Genomic DNA, 11,874 nt, shown 5'->3' on the forward strand with positions numbered 1-11,874 from the left:
TGAGTTTGCTGAGTAGCAGACGATGAGGCGAATGCAGTTCTGCCTCCCCGGTTGTTACGACCACCTCGATGGCGTCCCCTACCACGTTCTCGAGTCTGTTGTCTCCCATACACATCCCGATTTTCTACTTTCTACTGGTTCAATAGGAATATTACCTGAGTTCGGATCCGAAGGCCCGTTGCGGGATGCAAACAGAACCGATTGAACAGTGTTTTGACGAGCATTTTGACGCTGTTGTTCCAATTGAATCATGTTTCGAGCGTTGTCCCAAGTAGTCAGATTAGTTAGTTGATGAGGGATGCAACCATGTCAAATTCCGGCGGCAAACTACGAACCAATTGCAACACGAGTCGTGACTCGTTAACTAGGTGATCAACGTCGCCTAACTGTTCCGCCAAATCTTTGAGACGCTGGCAGTATTCATCCACAGAGGCACATGATGCCAAACTAAGATTGGTGAACTCGTGTTCAAGAGCTGTCGCACGAGAACTTTTGTTACTAATAAGTAATGAAGATGGCTTGAATCTTCTCCCAAGCAGAAAATTCGAACCAAGAGATCATCAGAAAGAGTGCCATTGATCCATTGTAGGACGATGGCATCGATATCTACCCAAGACTCGTAAGTCGGGTCAGCTTTTCCAGGTCCGGCGGTGCTGTCGATGTGATTCAGTGTCACACCCTGGCTTTGCGGAAGCGTGGTTAATTTGGTGTGACTTCTTAATACCATAGCTTAATCATAACAAAGCTATATGAATTAAAACATGCAAGAATCATCCATTAAGTTTTAAAAACCAAATACAGTTTCATTGTTTAAAACGGGATCATACCCTAACAACCATAACCTTGTTCAACCAACAATACAACTCAAACATAACATAAACACAGTTTAAGGATTGTGACTTGTCCAGGAAAGAGTCACATTCCCTAAACCCCGGATGACCTTGGAAACTAATGCAGCGGGAAAACGCGCCATACCGTGCCAGATCTTTTAATTCCCTGAAATACATGTAAGTTGAAAAATCAACAATAATGTTGAGCGAGTTCATGTGTAAGTGAGTAAGTAAACCTTTGTATTTATCAAAAATCCTGGTATGTAGCAAATAAGGAAAAAGAGATCACCAATGGTTTGCAAGGCCATTGATATGTGTGAAATGCAAGTAGGAAGGCTCAAACCTAGCAGATTTATGCGTCGGGTACAAAGTCATCCCAAGGTCCGTTATGCTGGGCCTGGGACTGGGCTCGCTACACCCAAATAGATCTATCACTCCTGCCCCTCGGTCCTACCCTGAGGATTAATGACCTCAAGTTTCCGCCTACCCATTCACATGATCTAAGTAGTAACCCTCCTTACGCTAACCATACCATGTATAAAGTAATCATAATCAAAGTAACATGTATTTCACCCCCGCAGTTTAGAAAACTGAAAATAGTTAAGAGAAAAGGGGGACATGAACTCACAGTCAGTGCGTCTCTACCAAGTACTCCGATTGTCAGCTGTGCGATGACCTACATGTACTAATTCTATTAGACGGATGGCCGTGCCTTAGCTTTATAGTTTAGGTTTTTGGGAAATAGTTAGACAACTATTTCGTGTTTACATTTTGCATGTACTTGGCAGTTAATATCCTTCCCAAGGATGGGGGATTTAATACATGTGCGTTCAAATTATAATACTAAGTCTCACTTAATATATTTTCATTTCTAATTCCAAATATAAATATTTTTCTCAAAAATATTATATTTCTATTTCACAAAATTTTTCCCCAAAAATAATACGTTGATAAAATACACGTTCATGAATATTTCTGTATAATGCGTAAGTTACGTTTTAACGATTAAGTGGTAATAATAATTACCGTTGTAACTTATATGTTTATCGTGAAAGCGTTTGTATTATTTTAGATTCGTCAACGTTTGTAAATATTATTTTTACTCTAAAAATAATATTTGTGCATTTTCACAAAATAATCATAAATAGTGTTGTGAAAAATTATATTTACCAAATATATATTTATCACGTTTAATTTCGTGAAAATCCCACCTCCGAATATTTGTAAATAAAGTCATGGCGAAATATATTTTGAAAACATATCAAAAATAATTCTAACACTTGTAAATAATTCTAAGTGTTATATTTTTAGAAAAATTTCGCCAGAGTTTCCCCTGTAACTGGAGGTGGCCACGCTTTCAAGCGTATCATTTTCTTTTACCAAATCATTTCAACAACTTCTTGATTCAACCAAACAATTTCTGACACATCAAACTAGCCGACAAGCATGTAAATCGCATAATCACATGAACTTGTGGTTTTTCCGAAAACTATAGTGTAGATCCCGTTATATTTTGTGGATCTTTGTATAAAGTAACTCAATCTTGTAAAAACCTCGTTTTTAGAATAAATCCATCTTTACAACTTCCCGTCATCTTTCACAAAGATTGTTACTTTGTCGGATCTTTCATTTCACAAGTGTTTATACGCTTGTGGTTTGTAAAAATCACACTTGTTAGTGTGTTATCCGTCTTTTAGAAAACATGATTTTCTCGACACTTGGTCCTTTGAAAATACCACTTGCAGATACGTAGATCTGCTAGTTTTAAACACTATTTTACGAGTAAAAATACTTTTACACAAGTTCATGTTTCTCGTGTGGTAGAGTTTCACCTTTTAACCCTTGTACCGTCCGAAACAAGCTTATGTCAAGATCCATGATCTTAACCAAACCGGGTTAAATGGTGATCCGAGCTACCACATCATAGATCGGGCCTCAATATTCACAACTTTCAAATACTACAACTTTTACACAAGTATTAAGTTTTTATCCAACAATATTCATGTTTTAGTAGCCTTTAAAGCTTCAAAAGATAAGTTTCTGCATTTTAACCGTTATAAATCTTATTAACCACCTTAGAATGATTCGAGTATGAGTTTCAAGTGTTATACCTCTAGCTCGGGGCTAGGGAAGAATCTATGCGAAGAAGTGGTGGATAAAAGCAAGATATCGAGGTCCTTCGCCTTCCGTTAGCTCCAAGACTCCTCGTATGCGACCTTGAACACTTGTGTAGCCTTGGAATGAGAAGATCAAGATCCGAAAATGGTGGGGTGACAAGGGGAGTGTTCGGCCGTAGCTATGGAGGCAAGAGAGAGAGAGTTTTGGTGTTGTGATCTTGTGTGAATGAACTCTTGTGTTAAGTGTAGGTACTTATAGACAATTAGGGAAGGTTTAGTCCAATGGATTCAATGTTCCCTAGATATTATGCACAACAATATTTTAATCAAGTCTTGTACTCTTGTTGTCCCCTCTAGTTAGGCCGATTACATGGGGGGGGGGGGGGGGGGCCTTGGTTCGATTTCAAGTAGATAGTTGGAGTTTAGTTACGTTAAACCAAGTTAGATTAGGGGTTAACTTAGTTAGTCACATGTTGTGCTTTAACGCGGGTGTTAGGGTATTCAGGGACCCTAACTGGCTCAGAAAAAGACCAATAATATTATTGTCAATATTTTTATGTTCCGGGTATAGTCCGGTTGTTCGGTTGGATAGTAATCCGTTAAAGTGCTTAAGTAAGCTTTTAAGTGTCGTAAATAATATTTTTAGTGACACAACTCATTCTGCAAAGTGTCAAGAATATTTTCCTCATGTTTTGGCACTTTATTAGTTAGCCAGAAGCTAGTATGTTAATAAAAGTGCTGTGTTTCGTGCTTAGAATACGTTTTAGGCACATCCAGTCATTATATCTTATTCCTAGAGACGTAATTCTACAACCCTTGTATCCCTACACTCACTATGGGTGTAGTAAAATATTTCTGGCTCATACAGGCCCTTAGAGGCAGTGTCTGCCTGATGCTGGCTTTATCAGCATGTTCAATAGGTTATCCGTTCTAATGCTACTGTGTTTTAGTGCATCATGTTTGTCACTAAGGTTCAACTTGTAAATAATGTAGTGACGGAAATCAAAGTATGATGCAGGAATATACAAGTACTAGAAATCAAGTAGCAGTTCGTTAGCAATTTCAGTTAAGCACAGTAATTAAGCAGCAATTAATTATTAATTAAATCGTACGGATACCTGGTTTAGTGAGGGTTGTCACATTCTCCCCCCGTTAAAGAAACTTTGTCCCGAAATTTTAAGTTCTGCTTGTAGAAGCAGGGTTCTCAGGAAATAGGTGGGGGTATCTTTCTTTCATTCGGTCCTCACGCTCCCAGGTGAATTCAGGACCATGTCTAGCATTCCAACGAACTTTGACGAGCTTGACACTGCTCCGGCGGGTCTTGTTTACGTTCCAATCCGTGACCTCAACAGGTTCTTCAACGAAATGGAGCGTGTCGTCAACATGAATTTCGTCGGTGGGAATGGCAACGGTAACTTGAGTTGGACTCTTCTTCAGATTGGATACATGGAATGTATCGTGAACACCATTCAGTTCAGCAGGTAAATCCAACTTGTAAGCTACTAACCCGATTCTCTCCAAGATCTTGAATGGTCAAATATACCTCGGGTTCAACTTTCCACGTTTCCCAAAGCGTGCCACACCCTTCCAGGGTGATACCTTCAACAAAACCATCTCACCAACCTCAAACTCTAGAGGTTTCCTGCTTCGATCCGCGTAGGCTTTCTGCCTGTCACGAGCCGCACTGATGCGATCTCGGATTTGTGCGATCTTGTCGGTGGTTTCCTGGACTACTTCAGGACCAACCAAATGTCTATCACCTGCGTCAGCCCAACAAAGCGATGATCTGCACTTGCGCCCATATAAAGCTTCGAATGGCGCGCACCAATACTGGTGTGGTAGCTGTTGTTGTATGAGAACTCAACCAAAGGCAAATGCTTATCCCAGCTACCGCCCAAATCCATCACACATGCTCTCAGCATATCTTCTAGTGTCTGTATCGTCCGCTCGCTTTGGCCGTCGGTCTGCGGGTGAAAAGCAGTGCTCAGATTCAACTTTGAGCCAAAAGCTTCCTGGAAGGATTGCCATATCCTTGACACGAACCTTCCGTCTCTATTAGAGATAATCGAGAGAGGTACTCCATGGCGTGTAACAATCTCTCTCATGTAAATTTCGGCCAGCTTGCTCGTATTATCCTTCTCTCGGATACGTAGGAAGTGTGCTGACTTCGTTAAGCGGTCCACTATTACCCAAATAGTGTCATGGCCTCTTGGCGTTCTTGGCAACTTCGTAATAAAATCCATAGAGATTTGTTCCCATTTCCACTTGGGAATCTCTGGTTGCTGCAGAAGTCCCGAAGGCTTCTGGTATTCTGCCTTAACCTTAGCGCAAGTTAAACATTTGCTCACATAGACAGCCACATTGCCTTTCATCCTAGGCCACCAATAATAATCTTTAAGATCCTGGTACATCTTATCCGCTCCAGGATGGATAGAGTACCGCGACTTGTGAGCTTCATCGAAAATAACCTTCCTTAAACCACCAAACAGAGGAACCCAAATCCTTTTCTCAAAACACAACGTTCCTTCCCTGTTTGGTACCAATATCTTCTCCATCCCATGGAGATACTCTTCCTCAAGGTTTTTCTCCTTGAGGGCTTCCTTCTGCGCGGCACGAATGCGCAGAGGAAAGTTGGTTCGAATAACCATCTCCAAAGCCCTAACCCTTATGGGCTTGATCCTCTCTTTTCGACTTAGGGCATCGGCGACCACATTCGCCTTCCCTGGATGATACTTAATCTCGCAGTCGTAGTCATTCAACAGTTCTACCCATCGTCTTTGCCTCATGTTCAACTCCTTCTGGTTGAATATATGTTGGAGGCTCTTGTGATCTGTGAAGATTGTGCACTTCGTACCATAAAGGTAGTGTCTCCAGATCTTTAAAGCAAAAACTACTGCGCCGAGTTCCAAATCGTGTGTGGTATAGTTCTTTTCATGTATCTTCAGTTGGCGTGATGCGTAGGCAATAACCTTTTGGCGTTGCATCAACACACAACCCAATCCTTGACGCGAAGCGTCGCAGTATACCACAAAATCATCTGTACCTTCCGGTAGGGCTAAGATTGGCGCGTTGCAAAGCTTATCTTTCAATACCTGAAACGCTTCTTCCTGTTTGATTCCCCAATCAAACTTCTTGTCCTTCTGTGTGAGGAGCGTCAATGGTTGAGCGATCTTTGAAAAATCCTCAATGAATCTGCGGTAATAGCCAGCCAAACCCAAGAATTGCCGAATCTCGGTTGGCGTCTTTGGCGTTTCCCAATCCTTGATCGCCTCGATCTTGGTGGGATCCACGTGGATTCCATCTCCATTCACCACGTGCCCAAGGAATTGCACTTCTCTTAGCCAAAACTCGCACTTAGAGAATTTGGCGTATAGCTGTTCCTTCTTTAGTAGCTCCAGAATAGCTCTTAAGTGCTGCTCGTGCTCAGCCTTCGTCTTTGAATAAATCAAAATATCATCGATGAATACAATTACGAACTTATCCAAGTACGGCTTACAAACTCGTTTCATCAAATCCATGAACACTGCAGGTGCGTTTGTCAACCCAAACGGCATAACGAGGAACTCGTAATGTCCATATCGAGTTCTGAAGGCTGTCTTCGGGATACTCTCCTCCTGTATCCTTAACTGATGGTATCCAGATCGAAGATCGATCTTTGAATAAAAGCTTGGCCCTTGTAGTTGGTCAAACAGATCATCGATTCTTGGCAGGGGATACCTATTCTTGATCGTCAGCTTGTTCAACTCTCTGTAATCAATACACATGCGGAAATTACCGTCTTTCTTCTTGACAAACAAAACTGGAGCTCCCCAAGGCGAGAAGCTCGGTCGGATAAATCCCTTGTCTAACAACTCTTGAAGTTGTGTCGACAGTTCCTGCATCTCAGACGGAGCAAGTCTGTATGGCGCCTTAGCCACAGGCGCGGCGCCTGGAACTAAGTCAATGCGAAACTCCACTTGCCTTTGAGGCGGCAAGCCAGGCAAATCTTCTGGGAAGACTTCTGGGTATTCCCTCACGACAGGGATGTCTTCGATCTTTGGCTCAGCAGCCTTCTTATCTACAATGTGTGCCAGAAAGGCAGCACATCCTTTCTGTAAACATTTTCGTGCTTTCAAGCAGCTGATAATCCTCAACGGCATCTCACGCTTCTCTCCGTGAACAACAATGGTCTCACCATCTTTACTCGGGATACGAACGACCTTCTCATGACAAACTATCCCGGCCTTGTTACTCGATAACCAATCCATCCCTACTACCACGTCGAAGCTTCCCAACTGGACTGGTAGTAGATCTAGAGTGAACTCGCGCTCTCCCAACTCGATTACGCAACCTCGAATCACCTCATTAGCTTCCACTAACTTCCCATTCGCCAATTCGATCGAGTATGGAATATCTAACTTACTAGCGGCTAAACCAAGCATATTCTTAAATTCTAACGACACGAAGCTATAATCGGCGCCAGTATCAAATAAAACGGATGCATAGCGTTGGTTTACAAGGAACGTACCAGTGACAACATTGGGATCCTGGCGCGCTTCCCTTGCTTCTATGTTGAAAACCCTTCCGCGGGCTTGGTTCAATTCCGGGCAATTCCTCTTGTAATGCCCAATATCACCGCAGTTGAAACATCCGGGCCTCTTCCCGTTCCCACCATTGTTTCCCGCTTGGTTGTTTCTCTGATTACGATTCATGGCACCCGCTTGGTTTGCGTTGTTGACCCGAGTTCCATCACCTCCATTGTTCCCTTGGGGGCGATTTCCAGTTCCGCCCCGGTTGGTGTTTCTGTTCCCAAATCCTCTCTGGCCTCCCTGGCCAGCAGTAGCCCAACAAGTCTCCTTCAGGTGGCCAGTCCTTCCACATGCTTCACAAACCTTCAACCCACAACGGCCAGAATGATGGCACTGGCAGTTATTACACTTGGGCTGGGCGCCCATGTATCCCTTTCCTTTCTTCCTACTACCAGCTGTATCTTGTGCTGGCGCATTTGATTCCCCTTTCTTAACCACCACCCCGGTGCCCTGCTTGAAGTTTGAAAACTTCCTCTTGTTTCCTCCAGATGACTCCACATGAGTCTCCTTCTTCTTTGGCTCCGCTTCATCAAACTTGTTCAAACGAATTGCCTCCTCTGTGAGAGCCACGCTCAAATCAATGGCTTCAGTGATAGTCGCAGGTTTGGAGGAGGTCACCATGCTTATGATTTGAGGAGCTAATCCCCAAATGAAGCGTTCGATTCTTTTGAACTCAGGAGTGACCATGTAGGGTACCACATGCGACAAGTCGTGGAACCTCTGAACATACTCTGCTATCTTTGGGCCTTCCATTTTCAGATGCCAGAACTCGGTCTCCAACCTCTGGATTTCAGCGCGGGAACAGTACTTTTTGCGCATGAGTTCCTTCAATTCGGTCCATGTCAGCGCATAAGCAGCAGCTTCGCCAAGGGTCTGTACTTGCAAGTTCCACCAGGATAGGGCTCCATCCAAAAATAGCCCAGAGATGTAAGTGACTTGCTGATCCAATGCGCATTTGCTCATGCGAAGAACGGATTCTGTTTTCTCAGCCCAGCGGACAAAAGCGACAGCACCTCCTGTACCATCAAAGTTTACGGGCTTGCAGTCCAAGAACTGTTTGTAGGTGCACCCTGCACATACATTATAACGCATGATTGGCATTAGCACTCTTGCTAAGGGGATCCATTTAGGTCATGGTATGTCTTAATGACTTAGTGTTACCATGAGGTGGATTGTTGTTGTTTCCAGTGTTGCCAGAGTTGCTTCCACTCATTCCTCCTTGAGAGGCAGCATATTGAGCAATGGCGGCGGCAATGACTTGCTGTAGTTCGGCCTGGGTTGTAGGCATTTGCTGTTGTTGACATCTTGGCGGCATCTTCTAAAGATGTGTTTACGTTGGTCAGGCCATAATGAAGCGTACGTATATAGTAATAGTAATAGCACATAACATCTCATGTTATCAATACTTCACAAATACTAATCACACAACATCCCATGTCACAAATATTATACACACAACATCCCATGTCATAAAAATATACACACAACATCCCATGTCATAATAATGTAAATAAGCAATCAAGCGAATCAAATGTGATGAGAATACTGCGATTGCCATATATATCGAGACCACAACGTAAGTGTATCAGTACATCACTGTGTCATACAATCATCAATCAACTAGGGGCTACATCACCCCTGTCCAAAAGCTATATCAAATCAGTGTCAAATACATCAAATACATCAAGTATGTGTCAAAAGTCAGTATCATCATGTAGTCTCCAAAATGCTGTGCAACCAAAAGCAATTGCGGTCCTCTCACCAACGTCTACACAAGCAGTACTGATGAGCTCTATACAGATGGCGGTGGAGGAGGGGGAAAGTAAGTGTAAAGCAAGCGACGTAACTGGAGCCAGTCCTCCTCCATAGCTCGCTGAGTACGGATAACAGAAGCAACCTGCTGCTCTAGTGTAAAGAGGCGAGCAGCATAATCTGGGGGTAATGATTGACATGGCTGAAGAGGAGAGTGTATCTGACCATGGCATGAACATGGTGGCAGCTGAGCTCTCTCAAGCTCCTGGAGACGCTGCGTGTGTGACTCGTGCTGATAAACGAAGGACATCAAAACGTCCTCTATGGTGTGTCCCACATGAAATGAATGGTAAGGATCAGTAGGTGGCATGACTGGTGGTGTCGACCAAAGCAAAGGCTCACTGGTGGGGTCAAACGGTGCCACATGAATCGGTGTAATAGAGGATGGAACAGATGACATCTGGGGCATGAAGGGGCTAGACATCGGTACGTGCCCAAAAGGATGGGCTGAAGAACCCTCTCCAGGCCTCGCTGGAGGTACAATCTGAGGAACCTGAAAAGTGAAGTCAACATGTCGTGTAACCGGGATCTGAGGGGGCAAAGATGGAACGTCCTCATCAGCAGGTATCCAACCGTGCTGTGCATGCTCATCCGGTAGATCCATGTGGTCTGCAAACAGTGCGTGCTCAGGCTCAAGTGGAACGGGATCAAATGGGGGAGCAACAATAGGATCAACTGGTGCAATGTGCTCAACAGGTATATCAACAATAGGTGGGGGAACAACAGGATCGACAGCAACAACGACATGATCGCCCTCTAAATGATCATCAACGGGCGGGTCAGCTAGAACAGGCTCAACTGGGATGCCAGCATGTACGGGGTCACGCTCGGGCATAGGATCTAGAGCAGCTGCCTGCTCAGGAGCCAAGGCAGGCTCATGGTCATCAAAAGCCATCTCGAAATCGAACTCGGGATCAATAGGATCAACTGGATCAGCGGGATCCTCCATGGGCTGGTCCATCGGGATAAACTCAATATCATGATCCGGGTCGAATCCCGGAGGAAAGATGGGATCAGAATCCTCTATGTCATCATGGTCAAATGCAAAGCTAGGAATAGGTGCGGCAGAGGATGCCTGGTCAGGATCCGAATCGTGTGCAAAGTGTTGTGCGCTCACCTCGTGAGAAGGTGCGGATGCCACAGACTCAAAGGAGTCTGGGACCGGTGAATGTGCGGGTGAGTCCTCGGCAGGGGCATCAGCGATCATCAGAAGATCGCCAGCAGGAAGTAGGGCTGCGTCCGGGATCTCATCCTCGATAGGCTCATCCTCAAACAGATCGATATCGCTGTCAGCCTCGGCGTCAAGTAGTAAGTCATATCTTGGATAAACGGCTAAAGGTATAGGAGCCGGAATCACAACTAGAGGTAGGTACTCAGCAGGAGGGCCATCTGCAGGCTCATCAGCACCCTCGGGTAGTGCGAAGGGCTGGAAATCGTCGTCGTCCGTGCTGGTGGAATCAGATGTATGCACCTCATGCTCCGAAGATGGGAGGTCATCAGATACGATAGGCCTGGGTCCGGTGGTGTCCGAGTCACCAGTACCGGCTGAGTCCATGAGTCTGTAACATAGACACAAGTATGCACAAATAATCAGTCATTCAATCAAATAATCACATAAGTTACCAAGTAAGATATCACATAATTCTCCTAGTCCCACTAGCCTCCCAGCCTCCCAGACTGCTCTTCCTAGTCCCACTAGCCAATTCTCCCAGCCTTCCAGACTGACTCCCTAGTCCCACTAGCCAATTCTCTCAGCCTCCCAGACTGACTCCCTAGTCCCACTAGCCAATTCTCCCAGCCTCCCAGACTGACTCCCTAGTCCCACTAGACAACTACCTCGACCTATTAGAGGTCGAGCCTCGGCCTCCCAGACCGAGCCTCAGCCTCCCAGACTGAGCCTAAAAATAATAAATAAAATGTGCTCAACATTTGTTTGTAAAAATGTTTTGGATCTGGACTTAAGTGGTATGCAGTAAAAATGTTTTCGTGAGAGCCCTAGTGATCATAGTCTAGACTCGAGAAGGAATCCTAGTTCGCTATGATCAGAGCTCTGATACCAAGCTGTCACACCCTGGCTTTGCGGAAGCGTGGTTAATTTGGTGTGACTTCTTAATACCATAGCTTAATTATAACAAAGCTATATGAATTAAAACATGCAAGAATCATCCATTAAGTTTTAAAAACCAAATACAGTTTCATTGTTTAAAACGGGATCATACCCTAACAACCATAACCTTGTTCAACCAACAATACAACTCAAACATAACATAAACACAGTTTAAGGACTGTGACTTGTCCAGGAAAGAGTCACATTCCCTAAACCCCAGATGACCTTGGAAACTAATGCAGCGGGAAAACGCGCCATACCGTGCCAGATCTTTTAATTCCCTGAAATACATGTAAGTTGAAAAATCAACAATAATGTTGAGCGAGTTCATGTGTAAGTGAGTAAGTAAACCTTTGTATTTATCAAAAATCCTGGTATGTAGCAAATAAGGAAAAAGAGATCACCAATGGTTTGCAAGGCCATTGATATGTGTGAAATGC

This window comes from Helianthus annuus, chromosome 1 (assembly GCF_002127325.2).
Source record: "Helianthus annuus cultivar XRQ/B chromosome 1, HanXRQr2.0-SUNRISE, whole genome shotgun sequence".
In the NCBI taxonomy this organism is placed as follows: Eukaryota; Viridiplantae; Streptophyta; class Magnoliopsida; order Asterales; family Asteraceae; genus Helianthus; species Helianthus annuus.